The sequence below is a fragment of the Syngnathus acus genome, chromosome 13 (genome assembly GCF_901709675.1).
Source record: "Syngnathus acus chromosome 13, fSynAcu1.2, whole genome shotgun sequence".
Lineage (NCBI taxonomy): Eukaryota > Metazoa > Chordata > Actinopteri > Syngnathiformes > Syngnathidae > Syngnathus > Syngnathus acus.
This window is the reverse complement of record NC_051098.1, coordinates 15,169,202-15,191,098: the sequence shown is the minus strand read 5'-3', so window position 1 is coordinate 15,191,098 and position 21,897 is coordinate 15,169,202. Positions and strand designations below refer to the sequence as shown.

Below are 21,897 nucleotides of genomic sequence, written 5' to 3'. Positions count from 1 at the left end.
TTCTTTTGTCAGCTGATTTTGGGTCTATTTACACAGCGCTCCGAAAGGCGACCTCCTTAGCTTTTCGACTTTTCAATTGAAAGGTTACTGACAATGATGACAAACATGCTAAGTTAGCTAATGATAACAGGGATTTGTTTTTTCTTTTTGAAGAATAGACACATATTTTGCAAGTGGTCAAACTTTTGTAAACACCTGAAGCACATTATCATCTTACAGAGGTCATGAAGTGGAATAATCTCTTTCCCATCGTCCTTCCAGGCACCATTTTACAGAGCATAAGAGCTCCCTCTAGCGGTGGACGCGTGTACTTACAGTGCAAAAAAATGGATCACACAATTGGATGTATTCATACAGGAGTCTGTAAAAACAGCACTTTTGTGACACGTGGGGAGGGACACCCTGACCTGGTTACCAGCCAAATTGCAGGGCACATTTTTAATCACTATTATATAATAAAAAAAATGTTTCTGAAAATGAGCTTCTTCGTGATAGTACTTTTCAAAATCGGACTTGGATAATGAGGAATATTTTTAGGTGGTTATAGTTTGCGCCTCGTGTATTTCCTCCTCCCACAATGATAAAAAGGAAATCAAAATATTAGACACAGTAAACTGCAACAAGTGACCTGTGATACCAAAGAAATTCGACAGAGGGCGGCAGATAGCCAAATCTCCAATATTTGGCCAACACGCCACAAAACGCTACCACGTGATGATCACAGTAATTTATGGTGAACACATTTAATTGGAATGAGAAAAGAATGTCAAATTATTACGTTTCTTGGAAAAAATTGACATTTAAAAGGGGTAATAATAAAAAGCATGCAGTGAGACATGTTGAGAACAAAAGAAATCATGGGGGATTGATTTGTCAAGGGTCAAGCTGTGTCAATTAGTGTCACCGTGACCTCATTACTTTGTGTGCATGTGTGTGTGTGTGTGTGTGTGTGTGTGTGTGTGTGCGCGTGTGTGCGTGTGAGCGAGAGAGACAGAGAAAAGAGGAAATCGAAAGTAGCAACTCGAGATTCCTCCTTATGCAATGGACCCTTTGACCTCTTATCTGACACAGTAAACAAGGTCATTTGTTTCGCTGGGAAAAATCCACAAACGTAACAATGTCAGTTTATCGGACGACAACGGAGTCAATTAAACGTGCTCAGCGTGTCACGTGCTGGCCCATTTTGAAAAGAGGTCTCCCATTAGCCTTCACTGTCCCACTTGCGCAAGGTGACACGGTTAAAAGCTTTTACCTCCATCATTCAGACGGCGACTTAATTGGATCAAAACCCAGCTAGTGTCTTTGTGTAATGAAATAAGAGTGCGATAAACCACTTAAGAAAACATGTCACAGCTTTACTTTAATGCTTTGTTTTGAGCCTAAAGCGCCATTCGCGGTAATGTCGGCTTATTCCGCACTTTATTCGTAATGCAACAAGCAGCTGTGTGATTTACACTCCCCCCCTACACGACAACCCAAAGAAAAACAGTAGCTTGACTGTGTGCTCTGATTTTCCACAAAGCTTTGTCGCTTGTTTTTCTGCGCATTAAAAGTGGCAGCTGTGTGAGCGCGACACGGATGCGCTCCAAACACCGACATCTGGGTGTCATTTGCCTGGCGTGTTCTTCTCACGCTCGCCATTCATTTCAGCAGGTGGCACTTTCACGTTCAGTCATTTCCCCCAAAAACACACACACACACACACACCCCCAGATGCAGTCCACATAGAGGCTTTTTCATGAGCAGGACCGCACTTGAAAATAACGACCCTCTTGTTCAGTGTCTCCGCTTGATGACATCATCGCATTGGGAGCAGTGAAGCGACTTTTACGACGTCGGCCTAAGGACGCTTTCACCTTAGCACTCCGCAGATTGTTTTAATGGTACTCATTAACGCAGCAGCTAAACTTTGTATTTAAAACAACCACAGAAACAAAAGTCTGCTAGCTTAATGCTAACACATAATGGGGAACAGCATGGATGGGCTAACGTATGGCATCTATGCTATTAGCAATCGATATTTAGTATGTACAGCCAGATGAATTGTGTGTGTGTGTGTGTGTGTGTTTTTGGCAGCAGAGGACAAAGTCTCTTTTCGCCAGCCATTGTCGAAGCACTCGACTGTTCTCCTAAATAACTCTCCCGCAGGAATGTGCCTCTGTCTGCTGCCCGGTAACAAAAGAAGGGACGCTCGGGGAGCTCCAGTTTTGATGTCTCTCTAAACGCTTTCTCCATCCAAAGATGTTTTTTTTTTTTTGTCTGGGTTGAGTCATCCCGTTGGACTTTTGCCTTCACCTCGTTTATGAGACCAACGTCCATTGCAAGGATACATATTGCTACCCGGGAGTCAAATAATTAACCCGTATGACACAATTGCACCCCAACTGTTCCCCTATTAGCGGCATGACTCTTTCATTTCCTCTCTCGGCGGGGTCGGAGGTGTCGCCCCGTGACATTGCTTGTCTCATCGTTTCACCTCCGCCGATTGGATTATTCGAGGCTCATATTGACCCACCGGCTCGCCCTCTTTGACTTATGTTGTGAGAACGTATGCGCCGGGGTGGACCTAAATTGGATTTTCTCACATATACGAGACGCATTTACGATGAACCCGTAGCAGATTTTCATCATTTTCTTTTATTTGCATTTATAACTTGAGGCGTGTCTTTTTATTGGTATTCCAGATATGCTCTAGCGGAGTGACGGCGCAGGGCAATGTTTGCTCGTTTATCTATCTCCACGGGTTAGATTGCCATAAATGTTTGTGTGGACATTAATGGTCTCTAGGAGATGAAGCATTGCCGCTTCAGTGGTGCCATTATGGCATTTGCAGAATTGGTTGTGTTATTTTTAACATTGTTACCCTCTCAGGTAATGTTAATTGAATCAAAACAATATGGATGGATTAAAACAAGAAAAAAAATTAAAATAAAAACAATTCAAATAAAAAAAATGATTTGCATTCTTATAAATTTGTCTGTGATTTATTCCAATCCATGAAGTTAAAGCAGATGAGAGGTGTATGCGAAGGAAAGAAAAAACATGATCCAAAAACTCCAACTAGAAAGTGTCTAAGGCAGCAATGTCCAGTGAGCAAGCTATTAATAATTTAACTGTGTTTAATATCATACGGCGAGCTGCTTGGAACACTATCAGAAGAAGAACATCAAGAAAACTGATGGAGTCTACCAGACAGTGTTTATATTATTACAACTATCAATAAGGCCTCTTATTTGTTTTTTGTAGTTTTGCGCTGCAAGGTTTTGCGTTAAGTACAAAATACAAAGCTTAAAATATGATCAACACCAACATAAGGTTTGTGCTGCTATGGTTTCTGAAATGTTTACTACACAATCAATTCATTATGCATACGTTTTAGCTAACAGTTATCATTTCTTGATTAAGATGTCAAATTGAATTTTTTTTACCTGACCAGAAAAAAATTATTTTAGTGGTTATGGGCAAACACAGATCCAAGACGGAAGCTCCCCCGGACTACGCTGGCTCTCTCAAGCGGATCCGGCTACTCTTGCTGCTGGCGGCGCATCAACCGGCTAAGCTTTTTGCAATGACCCGCTGCCTCTACAAACAGCTTTACAGTATCCCTGAGCCCGAGTCAGGTATTTTGCTCTCCCCTGTGTGCACAGCCTCCCCCCCTGGAAGAAAGCTCCGTCCTTATTCTGTTTTTTTTCATCCTCTGTGTCAACCCCGCACACAGGTTCGTGTGCAGCTGCCTTGCTGTGTTTACACAAACACAGATGGCGTACGCACTCTTAAATGAAACGTCAGGGTGATGTCATTCCGAGTGCAGCCCGGAGGCTGAGTTTTAGCATTCTGCGCATGCATGACAGGGGAGTAAAAAAAAAAAAAGACAAGAAGCATATTACCAAAATACAGCAGCAGGCGTTAGCTTTAGTAGTCTGGAGCAATATCATTAAACCACGAAGCAAAACTAGCAGAGCAAAGAATTGACTTATCTCCGACAGTCAGCTTTCATCTAGAATCATTAGACTCTGCCTGACAACTGCTTCTGTGCTGCCCCCCCCTTCCTCGTTATCCCGCTCTCTGTTTCTGCCTCTCCATCAGAAACAAACAATGTATAGATATTTTTTTATATAAATTTTTTTAATATATATATATATATATATATATAATAATAATAAAAAAATATATATATATTTTCTTTATAAATAATAAATAAATATATATATATATGTATATACATATATATAATAAATAAATAAATCTTTTTTTGATATTTTTTCTCCCAAAGCCACGACTCATAGTGAGCAACGAAAGATGTCGAGCGGCTGGCGTCCAGCCCAGCAAAGCAAGCCTGGAAGGAAGTCCACTGTGGTCTGGCTCGCTTTTACTTGGAAGCCTTATGAGGTAACATGGCTTTGACACTACTACATGAAGTCAATCCAGATACTCTTCTCCTGAGTTTATTCACTGGAAGTGGCTACCAGAACCAGGCATTGAAATAAAAGCCGTATGAAAAAATATATAATAATGCTCACTTTTAAGTGACACTGACAGGAGAATAAGGATTTCTTCGATGCCATCTCATTCGATGGTGCAATGTTGTGGCCAGCGAGCGTAGCTTTTGCTCCCTTACCTGAGGCATTACGGACCTTTATGAATTATGCATATTAACATTAAGATGTAAAGCTTTCTCTCCAGTGTTTGGAGTTTACAATGAGTTAGTCAGTGCAGAAAATCACTTCCATTCCAGTCAAATTATGTCATTGAAGGTAGCAAGGACACAATTGAAATTGCCGCATGCACGACACGACGACATATGAAAATAAAATGAAATTCGGCAAAAAAAAATAAAATAAAATTAAAAAAATAACTTTCAAAGCCCCGCAAAGTGAATTCAGAAATTTCTTTCTAAAAAAAAAAACAACAAAAAAATATATATAAATAAATATACATACACACACATATGAAGATAATTCATTTTGGTATCATGGGAAATGTAGTGCCGCTCTGAACTGTCGCCTCTCAGTGGGAGTTCCACATAACGGGATTGGATACGCTGTGCTAATGGAATTAGTAGCACATCTCGGGATTATGTCACAAAACCAGAAAAGGAAACTCGGATGGATTTGCATGTTTGACAGAAGAACGGCAAAAGCTTAAAAGGGGATATACGTACGCATCGACTAGCGCAACCACGCTACGTCAACTACAAAATGTTGTGTGAGCTGTTTTTCAAATTCCATTTCACTCTTACAGTACACCTGGGATTGGAGTTAATTAAAACGGCCAGCACCTCTTGGAAGCCGACTTATTTTTAGCCAAAAGAGCAAAAATGTCACGGTTACCCATACGAGGGACAGAAGATAACGAGGAGCGCCGCTCATGTCAGAAGATGCGCTGTGTTGCTTCTAAGCGCGAGCAGACATTAAAGAAAACCCGAGAGGATGACCAAATTGTTCCCCGCTCACTTCGATTGATTTCATACACACGTGGTGCGATTCCCGGGATCAACCGAGCAAGGCAAAGACAATTGGCCTAATTAAAAAAAGTCGCGGAATCGCCATCATTTGAAAAATACTGTTTTCAATTTCTTTTTTTATTTGCCGTGTGTGAGTCATCTCGTACGGCTGAGCCGCAGGAGGCGCGGATTTATCGTAAACCGCAACGATGGAAAAGGATTCCGAGGGGATCACATGTCTACGTGAAACGAGAGGAAGAGGATGGATCCAGGACAGTTGGAGCTGGCTGCAGATGATCCCGCTATCCCTAAAGGCACCCCCGAGTCAGCACATTGTCAGGTATAAATCTTGTGCCTCGCGAGTAACACCAAAGTACAGATTGTATTCATAGGCGTCGGAATATTTGGAAGTGCGGCCTTCAAAGATCAGGACCAAGTTTGACAATGTTGTCTATCCAGCAGATCGTTTTTCCTGGTTATGTGCCACCTGTTGCCAGGCGGACTTTACCCAGACGGACCAAAGGAACCGCCTCCAATGTGTCCACTTGTGCGGCCATTTTGTTTAGCTGATGTTATTTTCAGAGCAATTCCGCATGTTGCCAGAAAGCCTTTCTCTTATTCAGAAACGACAGGACAAGATTGGCGAGATCCTATCAACTGAAAAAAACCTCCAGTCAACAGGCATCAATGGTAGTGGGGCGGAGCCCAAAAAAAAATATTACAAACCCAAATAATTCTTGAGGAAATTCTTCTAAAAATCTGCTATATGTTTCTTACCAGGAAAATGTGGAAATGTTGAAAAGAATTCCCAGAAAAATACCCAAAAGTCAAGAGTGGGGTGGCAGTGCCCCTGCAGCCCCCCCACTCTAGCTCCGCTAGTGGTCCCACCAATTAATAAAGACAAGCACTACAAAAAATGAATAGATAGATCCACACCAAATCTTTCCAGCACGGCTATATGAATTCCCAACTGTAGAGCCGAGCCCACTATTGATCTTGTGACTGCACCCGGGATTTCCCTTTGGTTTACCTCTCGCGTGTGACACCGCATTCATTATGAGCATTAGTAGAGAAGTGCCCGCTTTCAGCCTTCAAGCAAGGTCATGATGACTTTTGCAATAATAAGAGAAGAAAAGATGCCCTGATGCCTGATGTTTTCCTCCAGTGAAACAATGTGACCATGTGGACTTAAACGGGATATCTCGACTGTATTTTGCCTGAAGGCTGCTGCCGGGATTTTTTTTCTTTTTCTTTTATTGTGAGCTATCACCACACAAAAACGCTTCCTAGTTGGTGTCATTCATATCACAACAGTTACAAGAAAACCGACATGAGTTCTATGGAAATTTTGCTTCAGTCAGAAAGGTGGGAATAAAAATGCTATTTTTTCAGCTATTAATTTCAAATTTATTTTCCCGCATTAACAAGTCACTAGAGTTTCCAATTATTCCCGAAAAGACGACTCTTTGAGCATCAATCACTTTTTTTTTTTCGCTCAACGACAAAAACAAAGCAAACAATCAGTGTTTGGCGCTCTGTTATCCTCAGCCCGTCCGTCTGTGTCTCGCTGTCAGAACACCTGTTGTTTTTGTCAAAAGCGTTGTTCATTATCCGCCCCTCCCCCCCCGTTGCATCTTTCTTCCTCGTCTCCACGTCTTTCACTGTCTTGAGATGCTCCTCATGAATATTTCAATCCCTCGCAACACAAATTGGCTGATTAGCCTTATTGCTATCTCGTTCTTTCTCGGTAAATTGTAAGATCTGACGAGATCCCCGTCCAGTTCCTTGAGATAAAACATTTGTGAGACTAACATCTTTCTTGACTATTTTCCTTCTACCAACATTTTTCATTCCCCCCCTAATTCCAGTGAAGAAAAATGAATATTGCAGTTTCTTCTTCTCGTAATTACACGTCTACGTGGAAATTATTATTTTTAAAAAAAACACGAGTCTAGTAAAGGAATTAATTCCTCAGCCGCTGATATTGTGCTAATCAATGACGATCGAGTTTAAGGGCAATAAATCATTCAAATGAGCAGTGTGTGTGTTTCTGGTATCATGACACGTAAGTCTCCACACGGACCGGGAAGTGAGGTTGAGGTTGGATTTACAAGACCTGAAGGACAGCGGCAACCTTCCGCCTACTCCGTCCGTCTCCCTGGGAGACGGCGGGGAGGAAGGCCCTTCAATTTCCTTCTCTTTCTTTGTGCGTCTTGTGATTTAAATCCAACTCAAGGTTGGATAATGATGACAGTAATTCCAATAAGGCCCAGCCTGTCTTGATATATTTTATTTTTTATACGCCGCTTGTGTCGAGCCGCTGCCTCTCATTTGATCTGAGTGTCCAGCTGCCGATGCGAGGTCTTATCAAAGTGTAGCAGGCCCTTCGTGGTGTTAGCAAAGAGAAGTGACTATTAACGACAACTATATCCTCCACACACACACTGCATGTCCTCACCGCCCAGTTTATCGCGCGTGGCAGAAGCAACAGTTGGTGAGCAGCAACGGCGAGGATATTTCTGCAAACAAAGCCGTGTTGTTTTTATGTTTTGGTCCTCTCTTTCCGCTATGTAAACATAAAATAGAGGGCAGGAGAACGTGGAGGTTGAGGGGGAGGCTGTTGCCACAGCAACCGTAGCTGCGGCGGTCGTCGTCACGAGGCTTCTTCCGCTCGGGCGAAGAAGCGCGTATGAGTGGATGCGGAGTGTGTGAGTTCGCTTTCCAGGCGGGAGGTGAGGATATCCCCCCCCTCCCTCTTTGTATCAGCTGAGAGTGGGCGAGCAAGAGAGAGAGAGAGAGAGAGAGCGACGCCATCACACAGCGACCGCCGCTGTCGTGCACATTCATCAGTTGGTCTCGCGGGGGGTTGGGGGGGTTGTGTACTCAGCCTCTCACACACACACACACACACACACACATGACTGCGACAAGACGACAGGTAAGCCCTAACGAAAATAATCTTGTCTGTTTCCGCCTTGTGCTCTGTTGCCAAGACAGCACCATCCATTATTAGGGGATTAAGACAACTTGTATTTAATGGTATGATTTTTATTTATTTTTTACAACTGTGTTGGTGTTATATATACTATTTTGAAAAATAATTGTGATTTTTTTCCCTAATAATTTAATATGCAGTTATTTTTTAAGATCGGCTTCTAATGTTTTTTTTTTTAAAAATAAATACATAAGTTAATTTGTATTACAATGACCGACTAAATGTTTTGGTGTCATAAATTACGCTAAAATAAAAGCAACTGAACCAAAAATTAAATTAGGTCAGCCAGTTTATTTATCTACTTCGATTGGAGTTGCTAACTTCCTAAAAACTTTGACTTGCAGTGTTTACACGTCGTAAAATTTCACCAAATAAGTTCAGGTTGTCTGTCGGGTGCAAGATTTTGGTTTTTAAAAAGTCACTAAGCATGGTGTAATTAATTCAATTGTAATTCTGTCATTGAAGTTGTGCCTCGGTGACCTGCTGACTCAGCAAGTGTGCTTGTACGTTTTCCTAACCGACACTCTGGATCGACTGTCGACTTTGAGCAGACTTGGTTACTCTTACCCAAGATTGGGTTAATTACTTGAACCAAACAGAGTAGGCTGAAAATTGGATTTGGGCTGGCTGAAGTCTATTCAATGAAAAAATTGTTTCCCACACAGATGGGAGCGGCTTGCTGTGATGACCCGTGACGGAGGAGGTTATCTCTAAATAAAATTAGTTAAGTGAAGCTACAGGGCTAACCTGATATCCCATTTCTTGCTAGCTTAAAGTCATCAAGTAAAGCTACAGGGCTAACTTGATAACCCATTTCTTTCTAGCGTAAACTCATCAGCCTGGTTTTTAGCCCGAGTTGGATCAAAATCTTGACTCCTGGGTGAAATTCTAAACCCAAAGCGCTTGATCTCTAGCCCCATAACTTCAAACGTCATCTTTGAAAGGTCATTGTGTGGTTTTAGCTAGCAGACGCCGGCTGCGGGGCTGCAGCGGCTCTTGAAACGTAATTACCTTATTAAGGGACTCAAATGGGAGATTTTGTTTCTGGATCATGTGATTCCACCGAGAAATCACGTTTCGGTCCCGTGTGCAGACGTTCCGCTCGGTCCAAATAGGCCCTGAGTGAAAAATAGCTTGCAAATAGAAGCTAAACGAATGGGCGGCCGAGTCGGGTTGCACGCTGATCCCTGAAGAACGCCGGCTACATCGCCGTTCATTTCACTTATATTGGCCTCGGCACGGTCGTTACGTTTTATCGGGCTGCCTGCGTGCACGTGTGGCACGGCAAGAAAATATGAAACTAACATGCAGATTGGATGTTAAGTCTTTTCCATGTTCCGTTCGCTCCATTTCGCTCCAATTCATTTTCCCGCCACTTCTCAAAAAGCAGCTCAGAAGTTTGAGATTTGTGTCCAAATGTAAAGTGCATTATAAATAAAATCTATTCTTATTAAGTTACACACACATCTACATATATTCATTTCATGAGACGTTTAAAATAATAGCCGAGTAAAAAGATTTTTTCAGACCGCCATTTGACATAAAAGTACGACGATTAAGAAAAGTCATAAATATTCAGCATGTTAGGGAAAAAGGTGACGTGAAATCCATTACAACCGAGCCGAAACCACTTAAAGCAGATCACCTTGCTGGAAGTTTCCATAAAAATAAAAATAATAATATCTGTGAGCTTCTCTCGCTGTCAGTTGAGCTTTTTGGCCTCGCTTAGCATGAAAGATGATCGATGGCTCCAGATGTCGCCGTTAAATTCTCGCTCTCTTACTCCGTGTGTTCTTTTTCCTCTTACGCCTTCCTCGTTTTCTTCTTGGAATAGGCGGCGGTGGCCTTTTTAAGGGATCGCAAAGAAATGTTTAGCAAGCGTACATTTTCGCTCACACCCTTGTTCTCCCTAAACTGACTCAGTATCACGTACACTTCCAATATCCTACATCATAGGTGTCAAACTCAAGGCACGGGGGGCCAGATACGGCCCGCCAAATCATTTTATGTGGCCCGCGAAGACAAATTGTGCATTGACTTCATGTGCCAATACTAAAATGACTTTGTCTTCACTAATAAAAAACAAATAGAAAAATTGCTAGAAATATTTATTAGCATTCATCTTTTTAAACATTTTAAACAGTTTTTACTAGTCTCTGATTTCAAAAGTAGTTATTCATCAGTTTGCTGTGTCGCCTATACTGTATATAATATAATATAATATAATATAATATAATATAATATAATATAATATATACAATATCACTATTTGACATTTCCTGCTTTCACCTACTTCAAATTTCCATTCAACTTTAAAGTCCAACAAAATCTAAATAAGAAATATCATTTCAAGCCGAGTGTCTTCTGCGTGAACCCTCGTCGGTAGAAGTAAACACAAATCCCGTTTGGGGTGACATCACGCTACGTATTTTTAGAGTCCATCTGTAAACAATCATAAGCTTGTGATTTCTGTGCAATGCCTTGAAGGCGCTTCGAGGGCCTTTTGCGAGTCAGACGGGGAAGGCTCTTGAAATTGTCATTTCATATCGTCGCCGACTGCGGCGCTTTGACCGTGGGGACATTTTGTAAATATTTATACATGCAGGTCCATAGTATGAGCTCTGGGGAGGAGGCTCCTGTTAAATCACACACACAAACACACACACACACACACGAGCCAATGTAGTGATACATTCCCAGCACATGACTTGTTGCAGTCACACGTCAGTGAGTGTGAGTCACTTAGTAACATCCACCTGACACACACACACACACACACACACTCACATGCATGCACCTGACGTAATGTTGCTGGAGTTTGCCGCCATGGCAACAGTTGGGACTCTTGCTGTCCCGGAGCGGACGGATGCTGGAGAGTGTGTTTATTACTGCGTCACATTGAAAGGTCTTTCGAACACAGGGTGTCCCAAAAAAAGAAAAAATATTGAAATATGAATAGCTATCTACACAGATTCTAGAGGTGCCTCCCGAAGCAAATGGAATATTGAGGTCTATATCCGTCAATGGCAGTGAAGGAATATTGGTTTTTAATTGCGGGGGGGGAAATCAACGACGCATTAGACTCCGACAAACAAAGTTTGAGCCAGCGTTTGTTTTTGTCACGCAGAACTTATCTAATTCAAAAGATGTACAAATGGAATTCTTGAACGCAGCCCAGCGCCACTCAAGTCTTGTTTGTCCCTCGACTGTTGGCAAATGTTGATGACAGCCGTCAAACCAAATGGAAATGCTGGCCAAAACATCCTTGATGAAAAAGCCTTTTGTTTTACCTCCAGCTTTTCATCTCAGAAACATTTACGGCAAAGCATCCAAAATCTGGCGGCCCTTTTTTTTTTTTAGACTTTTAAAACACTGCGTTACAAAATCTGAATTTCTACGCCTACCTGTTGAAAAAGGACAACACAGACAAATACAAAATGTCAGCCAAATGAGATGTTGAAACAAAAACTGCTTGAGGTTTTTACGACGGTGACCCTTTGACCCTGGAATCGATTAACTTCTCTTTCCATTATTTCCTTTGGGAAAACATTGATTCCAAAGTGAACCTCCGTCCTTTCACCTATTGTCTTCGACCTTGGCTATGTTTACCGTGCATTTTTTTTTTGTCCTTACTCTGCTCTCGTGGATAGAAAGTGAAAAAGGGAAGGTGTGTGGGTGCTGGTGGTATTAAAAAAAAAAAAAAAAAAACTGCATCTGGATAAGAGGTAGTGCCTGCAGATGGTGAAGAGACAAGGACGAGGGAGGGGCCAGAACATCCGAGGCGCTTTATTTTCACACTATATAAAATCATAGGAGTCGACAGTAGAAGTTTGTTCAAGACCCCCACTCCTCCCGACCTCACGCCCCCTCTATTAACCTCCCCCCTCCCCTTTCCACACCTCCTCCTTTCTGTATACGACCCCGGCCGTGAGATTCCTGCTGCGGATAAATTGTGTGTGACACGTTTAGCCTGCGCTGCCTTAGATGGAGACGGCGTGCGCGCCACTGAATGCGGCGAGTCTCTGCCAAGAGGGAAGGCGGAAGAGGGAGTGAAGGGCGGGCGGGTGAGCGAGCGAGCGAGGGAGGGGAGGAAGAAGGAGGAAGGGAAAGGAGGAGGAGGAAGGGGGGGAGGCAGTGACAGAGGGGAGAGGAGTGCCGCCAAGCAAGCATGAGGTTTTCACTTTCCATTCTCCTCTCAGCAGCAGTCAGATGAGAGTCCTTGCGCACAGTAAGTCTGTTTACTCTCCGTGCGTGTGTGTGTGTGTGTGTGTGTGTGAGCGACAGATAGACAGTGTGTGTATATATATATAAGTGTGTGTGCGTTTAGACACCAGCACGACTTGTCTCCCATTATTTACTCCCGCTCTCTTCTGCCATATCACTTTTTGGAATATTTTACCAACCATCTGGATGTCAGTGGGATGGATCCCTGCATGTGTGCGTGTGTGTGTGCGTCTGTGTGTAGTTGCGCATATACATGGCATGCAGATGGGCAGCGTGCTTCTCTTCTAATGTGCAGTAGTGTGAGGCGGGACACTTAATGTGGAAAAGAGCTGAGCGGACAAACAAATGGGCGAGCGTCAGTGTTTAATGTTGCACGGAGTTGTTGGCGCACACACACACATACACACACATTGAGACATTGACACACATCCTCAGTTCTGGCAGACTCTATTTCTCACACTCTTCCAGTTGGACAGCAGTGTTGTGAGTCCTACTGTTGATGCTGTGGATGAATGACAAAACACACACACGCGTTTCCGACACTATTGGCAGCCATGCTCAGGAAAATATTAACAAACACACACATGCACGAACGCACACAAGTAGTCCGTATTGAATTTTGCATTAGTTTCTGATGCAAATTGTCTGATTTGACAGCACTTTTGTTTGAATTATCAGTCTTTGGGTTGAGTGTATCGACTTGTGAGGTTGTTCATGCAGGTGGCTCCCACCCAAAGGTTCATTAAAGGCGACGTTTTGATGCAGAGGCGTCACAGAGGAGGCGAACGAACGCCTTCCAAAAACCTTTGAAGGGAAAATGATAATCGCCGCTTGCCTGGCATTCGTTTACTGTCCAAAAAAAACTTCAGATCGGATCGTATGATAGTTTGCTGTTGTAATGTTGTCATGTGCCGATTGATCAATGACATCATTGATTGGATCCGCAAAATAGGACACTAGAGCAAACACAATCTCATTCACTCGAGGGACATTCTGTGCTGCCGTTGGTAATAAATCAACGTTTCCCTGGATTTACAGTCAGATTGTGTAACATATTTTTCTAATATTTGTAATTAAGTTTGGCTATTTGAAAGCCTTTCTGGTGTTTAAAGAGATTGGGCAGATTAATCCAATTTTGATTGGACCGTGGATCTTTTTTTTTTTTGCTCGATTTCATCAATGGTCAGCTCCAAAATCCGTCATCTGCATCGGGCTGTTGTGCGAATATCTGCACTGCATCTGAACATTCTGGAAGATTACAATGTAGCCATATGGCTGTGGAGTATGGAGGACCAAAATTGGCAAAAATAAATATATGTGAAAATAATAAAATATATATGAAATAAAATTACATTAAAATACAAATTAATTCAATTATATTTATTTTTTCCATTTTTTTAAATTTTTTTTATTGGATTCATTTGTACTTTTGTTATTTGTATTTCCACATATTTTCTATAATGTAATTTTTATTATATACCTATTATTGTAACTTTTTTCACATTTTGTCCTTTAATGCAGAAGGAAATGGGAAGAAGTTCACTTGGCTGACTTCCATTCAAGTATATTTCCCATTCATTGACAGTGTGTCTGTCTCCGTATGTGTTTGGCTGGCAACCAGTCCAGCTTGTTATCGTAATGTCAGTGGCCAGAGGGGATAAAGTTCCATCAACTCCCCCAATTTTGTGGCCCGATTGTCACGTCGACGAGTGCTAACACTCCAACGCTAGCAATTGCTCTCCCTCTCATCCCGCCACTTCCTCGCCCTTCTTTTCTCCCGTGACTCGTCTGTGTTTCTCTTTTAATGTCTGCTCGGGAAAAAAAAGGCGTCGCCTCAGATCAGAGCAGACAGACTCACAAGGTCATCGGAGGAAAGAACCGCATCTCAAATCTTTCATGGTGGGGGAAAAAACTGGATTGGAATTTGTGAAATTACGTGTAAAAAAAAAATAACAATAAATCTGTCAGCCTTTCTCTTCCTCTGGCCCTGAAGGGTCATCTGCTGAATGCAGATGTGTGTGAACAAAGTCAGCATGCATTCAACAAAAGAGCAAAAAAAAAAAAAAACTGTGAGCTGTGATCAAGTAGAAGGTGATGGGGAGTACGACACAGAGCACGCCACGGGCGTTTCGAGAGACACAAAAATGGCCGGGGGGAGTCCTTTAAGAGCATTTGGCGAGTGGCAACATCGCAGGCCAGTCACTCAATGGCGTGTGATTGCTATTTTCCCAGAAGTCTGTAAAGCTGTCGCCCCCCCCCCCAACACACACTCGCAGAAGATGTAATCTTTGGTAAATACAGCCGGGCCCCCTCGGAGTTTACCCGTTGTGATTTCCGCAGATTACCTTGTCAAACGTGAGCCATTAGTCATAGTCGAGAGAAGTGGACAGATTACTGCCTGTTTGGCCCTCACGCTGCTTTTCGCCGAGATGGCCCCGGTTTAGAAAAATGACCGCACGGTGTTAAAAAAACAACAACAAAAAAAACATGTTTATGTCAGAATGACATCGCTGTGGTTATGAAGGAGAAAGAAATACACCTGCACAGTCTAGTACAAGAGCAGTACAGTGGTTAGTGTTTTCTGCCATTTTAGAGTGAATAGAGAGCAGTCATTACGTTGCAAAATAACTACCAGAACGCTCCCCGATTTTTTTTGGCGTAGCACCAAATCGTTTAAGAGGAAGTAGTGACCATTTCATTTTAACATTCTTCCGTCATAGTTTAAATGGGTGACGTGTCAGTCAAAACAAAATGACATTATGTGATTAACTTGCTGGTCGTGAATTACATTTTAAAGGCACAGATGAGCTCTTTTGACACTGGACTGAATAGCGAGAACGCTGTACAGTTGACGTTAGCTAGCAGGCTAGCCTCGGAACTGGATAGCATTCTGTACAGTTGACGTTCGCTAGCAGGCTAGTCGCTGAACTGGATCGCATTCTGTTACAGCTGACGTTAGTTACCAGGCTAGCCGCTGAACTGGATAGGATTCTGAACAGTTCATGTTAGCTAGGAAGCTAGCCGCTGAACTGCATAGCATTCTGTACAGTTAATGTTAGCTAGCAAGCTAGCCGCTGAACTGGATAGCATTCTGTTACAGTTGACATTAGCTAGGAGGCTAGCCAATTAGATAGCGTGCTTTACAGTTGTTGTTAGCTAACAGGTTAGCCATTAAGTTTTGCTAAATGACTCAAAGACAACCAGACCAAACATTTTATACACATTTGTGAGAAAACGCCTTCCACAAACACAACAATGGGAGGTTTGTCTCCCAGTCCCTGCCATCAAGCAATCTTTTCCAAGATCAACTTGATTTATTATCGCTCAAAATGTTTCGCATAGTTAATTTTCATCTTTTTTCGGGAGGGGGGGGATTGGAAGTTAAACATTTTGGCGTATGCTGTATCTGGTGGCACAACCTCAAAAGATAACAAGTAGCCTAGAGCTTATTGAAGATAGTATCTCCAGTCCAGATACATACACAGTGCCATCCTTGGGAGGAAAAAAAAAGGTCATGGTCAGTTGTCTTCCATTCACCACCCTCATGGTAAGCAGATACTTCTCATCGATGCAAGTAAGCCTGCGTTTCCTTCAGATTTATGAGCCTTTCAAAAATGCGAGTATCAAATGCCAAGAACTCTGACGAGGCATTTTGAGGCTTCTAAGTGAAGACTGCTGTTTCTTTGCAAAATGGCCATTTTTGGAAATGGGTTTACGTCATCAAGATTGTTTTGGTTGCAAGTATTTCCGTCTTTAGTCACACGTTGGGTATCTTGCGCTTTTGGGTCATCGCGAGTCAACGCGGCATTTCCTGAACTGGTCACGACATCAAAATTTACAAATCACATGGTGTGTAATCATCAGTTTTATGACTACTGGTTCTTGCTTAGTCTTTATTAGTATTCGTTTTTTTTATATCGAGTCTTTATTGAGAACAAGATAAAAATGGTTATAATAAGTATTGTGCAATCAACTAAAAAGTCCCAAATGACTATTTCTGTACAAAATAAATCCATTTAAAAATAAATGCTGATAGATTTCCTACCATATTTTTCCCCCTGCTTTGACACGCCTATCCCAACCGACATCAGATCATATCAGTACTCTTGCATCTGTCTTAGTCGCTTGTCTCATTTGCACGTCGGTCTGGCCGACAACACTAAACATCTGCTCGACGGAGGCGAAAAGACTCGATGTACTGTACTGTATGTCTCTCTATAATGATAGCGGCTCCGTGGGCGAAGAAGGCCGTAAAATCACCCGAGGGAGCTTTTTTCCCGACTTTTTCCCCTTGACCGACCTCCCCACCTATTACGACTGCATCTCCTGCACTTTTTATACCCGTTATGTCTCCGTCTGTCTCGGACGTTTACTCTGGTCTTCCAATCCTTCCCTCTTCCTCTCGCGTTCTTTACACAGCGACGTATACCCTCCTCCATTGTTATTCCTGCGAGGAGCAGACCAGTCTGGCGGTGGCTTGCTTTATGTCCATGAACTCAGTGACACCCTCGCTGCCGCCGCCCGTCGCTGCTGCTGCTGCTGCTGCATTACGCCGCACTAGCGTTAGCACAAGCAGACTGTATGCTTTTAAAATCCATCTATCTTGACTGTTTTTGCCGTCATTAAGGGGAAGCTAGAGTCTATCTGTGGACATAGATTTACTGGTATGTGGTCTATGTGACATCTGAAATCGTATCCCGACAATAGATATTTGATATTCAGTAAAGAGCGATTCAACTGATTTCGGCACATTTGGGGGAAAAAAAATATCCAGAATTTGTGTCTGTCTGACTTCCTGTCGCTGTTGGCACTCATTCGAACAGCGAGTGGGTGAAGCTGGCACTTTGTTGATCTGCGGGGTACAATCGCAAATTCTGCCTAGCAACAAGTGGTCAGGCAAGCGTATTTGTAGTTTTTCCTGGTATGTAATCTAACTACAGTAATATTTTTTTTTAATGTAAACATGACTGGACGGGGGGGGGGGGAAAAACAAACACACACAGTGGGTTTGTTTTTTCAGATGAAGGAGGGAGTCTTGGCTCTCCAAAGAACGATAGTCAATGTTAATCGTATGCACACATATTACTCATGCGCCCGAGTCTTGAATATCAATGGCGCTGTTGACCTTCCATTCATCTCCTAGCTTGCGTCCTCCCTCCACGATGCAGATCTGCTGCCTCATGCTTAGCAGTCCACACTCGCGTGCGAGCGTGTTTCGAATAGAAATTAAGTCCAACGTTGCGTTGATGGCACGATGAATTGAGTTGACTTCATCCGACGTGGGAATGATGAGCGCGCAAAGGCAACACGGGCGAGTCCAATCACAAACTCGCGGGGGGAGGGGGGGCGTGGCCTGAGTTATTGCTCGACATGGATTCTCGCGCCCGGGGTCTCATTAATTCATTAATACGGTCGTCGCCTTGGCAAGGTGTCGGATCCGAGTCTAGCAAACAATTATTCTCTGACGTCTGATTTAATATATTCCTAATGAGGTGTTTTTACATTATTATTAAACCTGCTTATATCAAAATGTATAGAGCTTGACTCACAAATGAGCAGGCTGATTTTTTATTTTTTAGTACAGCTTTGACATTTACCGTCTTTGGTATCGTTAACCTCCACTGATGCGACCGGTTACAAAATTGCGCAGATGGGAAATGGGTAGTATACAACGCTCGTAACGACATATGTGGAAGGGGGGGAAAAAAGGGTGCGCAACTGGATAGGTGATAAGCTCGCATTGGAAATGCTGACAGCGTTGGCACACGTCCGTTGAGGGATGCTGAAATGTTAATTGATCTTTTCCGTGGAAACAAGCAATCAGTGCTCAACACAAAGTTTGGGCTAATGGGAAAATATTTGGCCTGAAGCCATGACTGTCAATTAAAAACCTGGGCCTGATTGGGAAGTCGGTGAGGCATATGAGTTTTATAAGTTTAAGCTACACAGTTGTAAAAGAACAACGTTTTTATGGCTTTTTTTTCTTATTAGTACTGAAAAACATTAGATGCTAGCTAGCTAGCTAGCTAGCTAGCTAGCTAGCTAGCTAGGTAGGTAGGTAGGTAGGTAGGTAGGTAGGTAGGTAGGTAGGTAGGTAGGTAGGTAGGTAGGTAGGTAGGTAGGTAGGTAGGTAGGTAGGTAGGTAGGTAGGTAGGTAGGTAGGTAGGTAGGTAGGTAGGTAGGTAGGTAGGTAGGTAGGTAGGTAGGTAGGTAGGTAGGTAGGTAGGTAGGTAGGTAGGTAGGTAGGTAGGTAGGTAGGTAGGTAGGTAGGTAGGTAGGTAGGTAGGTAGGTAGGTAGGTAGGTAGGTAGGTAGGTAGGTAGGTAGGTAGGTAGGTAGGTAGGTAGGTAGGTAGGTAGATAGATAGATAGATAGATAGATAGATAGATAGATAGATAGATAGATAGATAGATAGATAGATAGATAGATAGATAGATAGATAGATAGATAGATAGATAGATAGATAGATAGATAGATAGATAGATAGATAGATAGATAGATAGATAGATAGGTAGGTAGGTAGGTAGGTAGGTAGGTAGGTAGGTAGGTAGGTAGGTAGGTAGGTAGGTAGGTAGGTAGGTAGGTAGGTAGGTAGGTAGGTAGGTAGGTAGGTAGGTAGGTAGGTAGGTAGGTAGGTAGGTAGGTAGGTAGGTAGGTAGGTAGGTAGGTAGGTAGGTAGGTAGGTAGGTAGGTAGGTAGGTAGGTAGGTAGGTAGGTAGGTAGATAGATAGATAGATAGATAGATAGATAGATAGATAGATAGATAGATAGATAGATAGATAGATAGATAGATAGATAGATAGATAGATAGATAGAATTATGTTTGTCGTGTTTAAAATAGACTGATGGATTATCCCTTAAAATTTTCATGACTTAGTGAAGCCATCCTGTTTGCATGGCTTAGACGGTGCCTGGTGGGGCTGAAGCGGACTCCCGAGTATTTGCGACTTCTCACCGTGTTGTTTCCAACCTGCCATCTTTTGCCAGCTTGTAGCTATAACCACTTTTAGACTCCCTCCTCCACCGCTTGGCTCTTTCCCCGCGCCCCCTCCCTCCCTCCCTTCGTTCTCTTCGGTCCTATCAGTGTAAAGGTCAGCTCAGGTCCAGCATCCACAGCGTCGCCGTTTGTAATACGACGCGTCCGACGTCTGCTTTTTGCCGCGTCAGTCAGTAAGCGGGCCTTGAGCTGCTCACATTACCAAACGACGGCGTCGCTTTTCTGCTTTGCTTCGCTGAAGTTTTTATTGAATTTTCAGATTCGACACAACACGTCTTGTTGTCAAATTAACGCAAACATATTGCGGCGTGCTTTACTTTGTTTTGCTTTCGTTTCTCCCCCGTCTTCTCTGTTCGCCTTCTGTGCATATCAAGAAAGAATATTGCTTTTGATAGGAATAAAAAAAAAATAATGCAGTTCAGGCAATCTTTTGCCGCCCTTGGCCGACACCACGTAAATAGCACACTTTATTTCCCCTTCATTTGGTTTTTAATCATCATTGCGAAGCCTAGGTTTATTATCATGAATCAAAAGTAATCACTGTCTATATCAAGGCTTATTGCCACAAGCCTCCAAATAATCCCGTGGAGCTAAATGAGCAGCACCGTTATAGCAAGCATATTAGCGCCGGATCCGATGGCGTTGCGTAAACAAGGTGCTACATTATTGAGCTTGTTGTTGATAGCGGCGAGAATTACAGTCGGTATAACTTGATACGATGCGATATTATCACAATATTTTGCCGATGATAAAAGAGAGATCTACAGAAGTCTGCAATATAAGTTAAAAACTGACCGTGTAGTTTAGCCGTTACGATACTTTGTGATATCAATATTTGGGGCATCGATACATTTGCCCTATCCTTGATACTGCATGGTCAGAGGTTATGCTGTGATACATCACAGTATTGATATTTTGTCCCGCCTCTAATTGAGACCGTACTTGTCAAAGATTATGACGTGATATATCACAATATCGATGTTGTGTCCGACCGCTAATCGAGACTGGATCGTGAGAATTTATGATGTGATATTTTGGTCCACCCCTGGATGTATCAACACGATATTTCCAATTTGGACCTTTGAGTGAGGGGTCAAAGGGTGTCAGGTGGGTGGGGCGCATTACTTCCACACTTCTCTCCCTTTGTCGACATTGTCTGGAGTTGATCTGGCGGTATAATCATATCTGTTGCCTCTGGCTATGGAAAATGGCCGCATGCATTATTCACAAGCGCTGAGATGCTTATTGATGAAGCCCTTATTTATTTATTTCCTCCTCAACACCGTTCCTCGCAGTTTTAGCCTTGTTCCGTCACGGTCTCATTTATTCATGCGACGGACCGTACCCCTGGCACGTTTTGTCACGGCTCTTGACGGCAGCCGAGCGGCGGCCTTGGTGAGATTGCCTTTTTTGTCTAATTGCGATTTGGACGCTTCGGGCTTGCATTCTATTCATGTGGTCATTGAATGTTAAGAGTATTTGTTTTCATTCCCGTAAAGAAATGACAGCATGACGGCAGAGCTCAATAGCCAAGACGGACTTTCTTCTTCTGAGCAATGACAATAAAGGTTGGGAAGACTTCGTACATTGTTTGGTGTTAAGGCACAGTGGCGTTCTGCGTTCTTTCATGTATATTATTCCTGAGCTGTATTGGAAAAAAAAACCTGCAATATAGGCAGCATGATAGCGATTATTAAGACACCTCCGAACTATTTTAATTTGTGGAAAGTATATAATTGTTTAAAGTTCCCCCAAAACGACAAAAAAAAGATACATTTAGTAATTTAGAAGAACATTTCACTAAGCTAAGACATTTAGATTTTTTTTGTAATTCTTGATCCTAGGGGTACTTCAACCAAAGTTAATAAAGCACTTGGGATCTAGTTTAAATTTATGGAGAAAAGAAAAATACCACATTTTGTCTCTTTAAGATCTTTTGTTGGTTCAGCTCCTTTTTCAAGTGTCACAAAAATACTCGTAAAAGCTGAACTGAGGTTGGGATCGCATTTCAGCTCCCTCAAAAAGTCAATCAAAACTGCACATTATTGTTATCGTTAGTGTGTGTAGATTGTGCGATGCTGTCACATCACAAGGCCTGTGCAACAGTGGCTCATTCTAAGTCCGCATTGACCCAGGGGAGCAATTTGGATAGGAAATGGCCTCCGTCCTTCACTGACATTCTGCCCCCATCGTGAATCAGCGATCCCTTTTGCTCTGCACTCAGAGTTTCATTATGTGC

General features: G+C 42.6%; 1 protein-coding gene across 5 annotated transcripts in view; it reads left to right on the top strand.

The window, feature by feature from the left end:
- The first annotated feature begins 8,253 nt into the window (after positions 1-8,253).
- LOC119132215 (muscleblind-like protein 1) overlaps positions 8,254-21,897 on the top strand; it is a 39,751-nt gene continuing 26,107 nt past the window's right edge. For 2 of the 5 annotated variants that reach the window (XM_037267282.1, XM_037267278.1), the window contains exon 1: positions 12,547-12,666. The gene's annotated coding sequence lies outside the window, so the exon portion shown is untranslated. The other 3 variants (XM_037267279.1, XM_037267280.1, XM_037267281.1) reach the window with 3 other exon arrangements.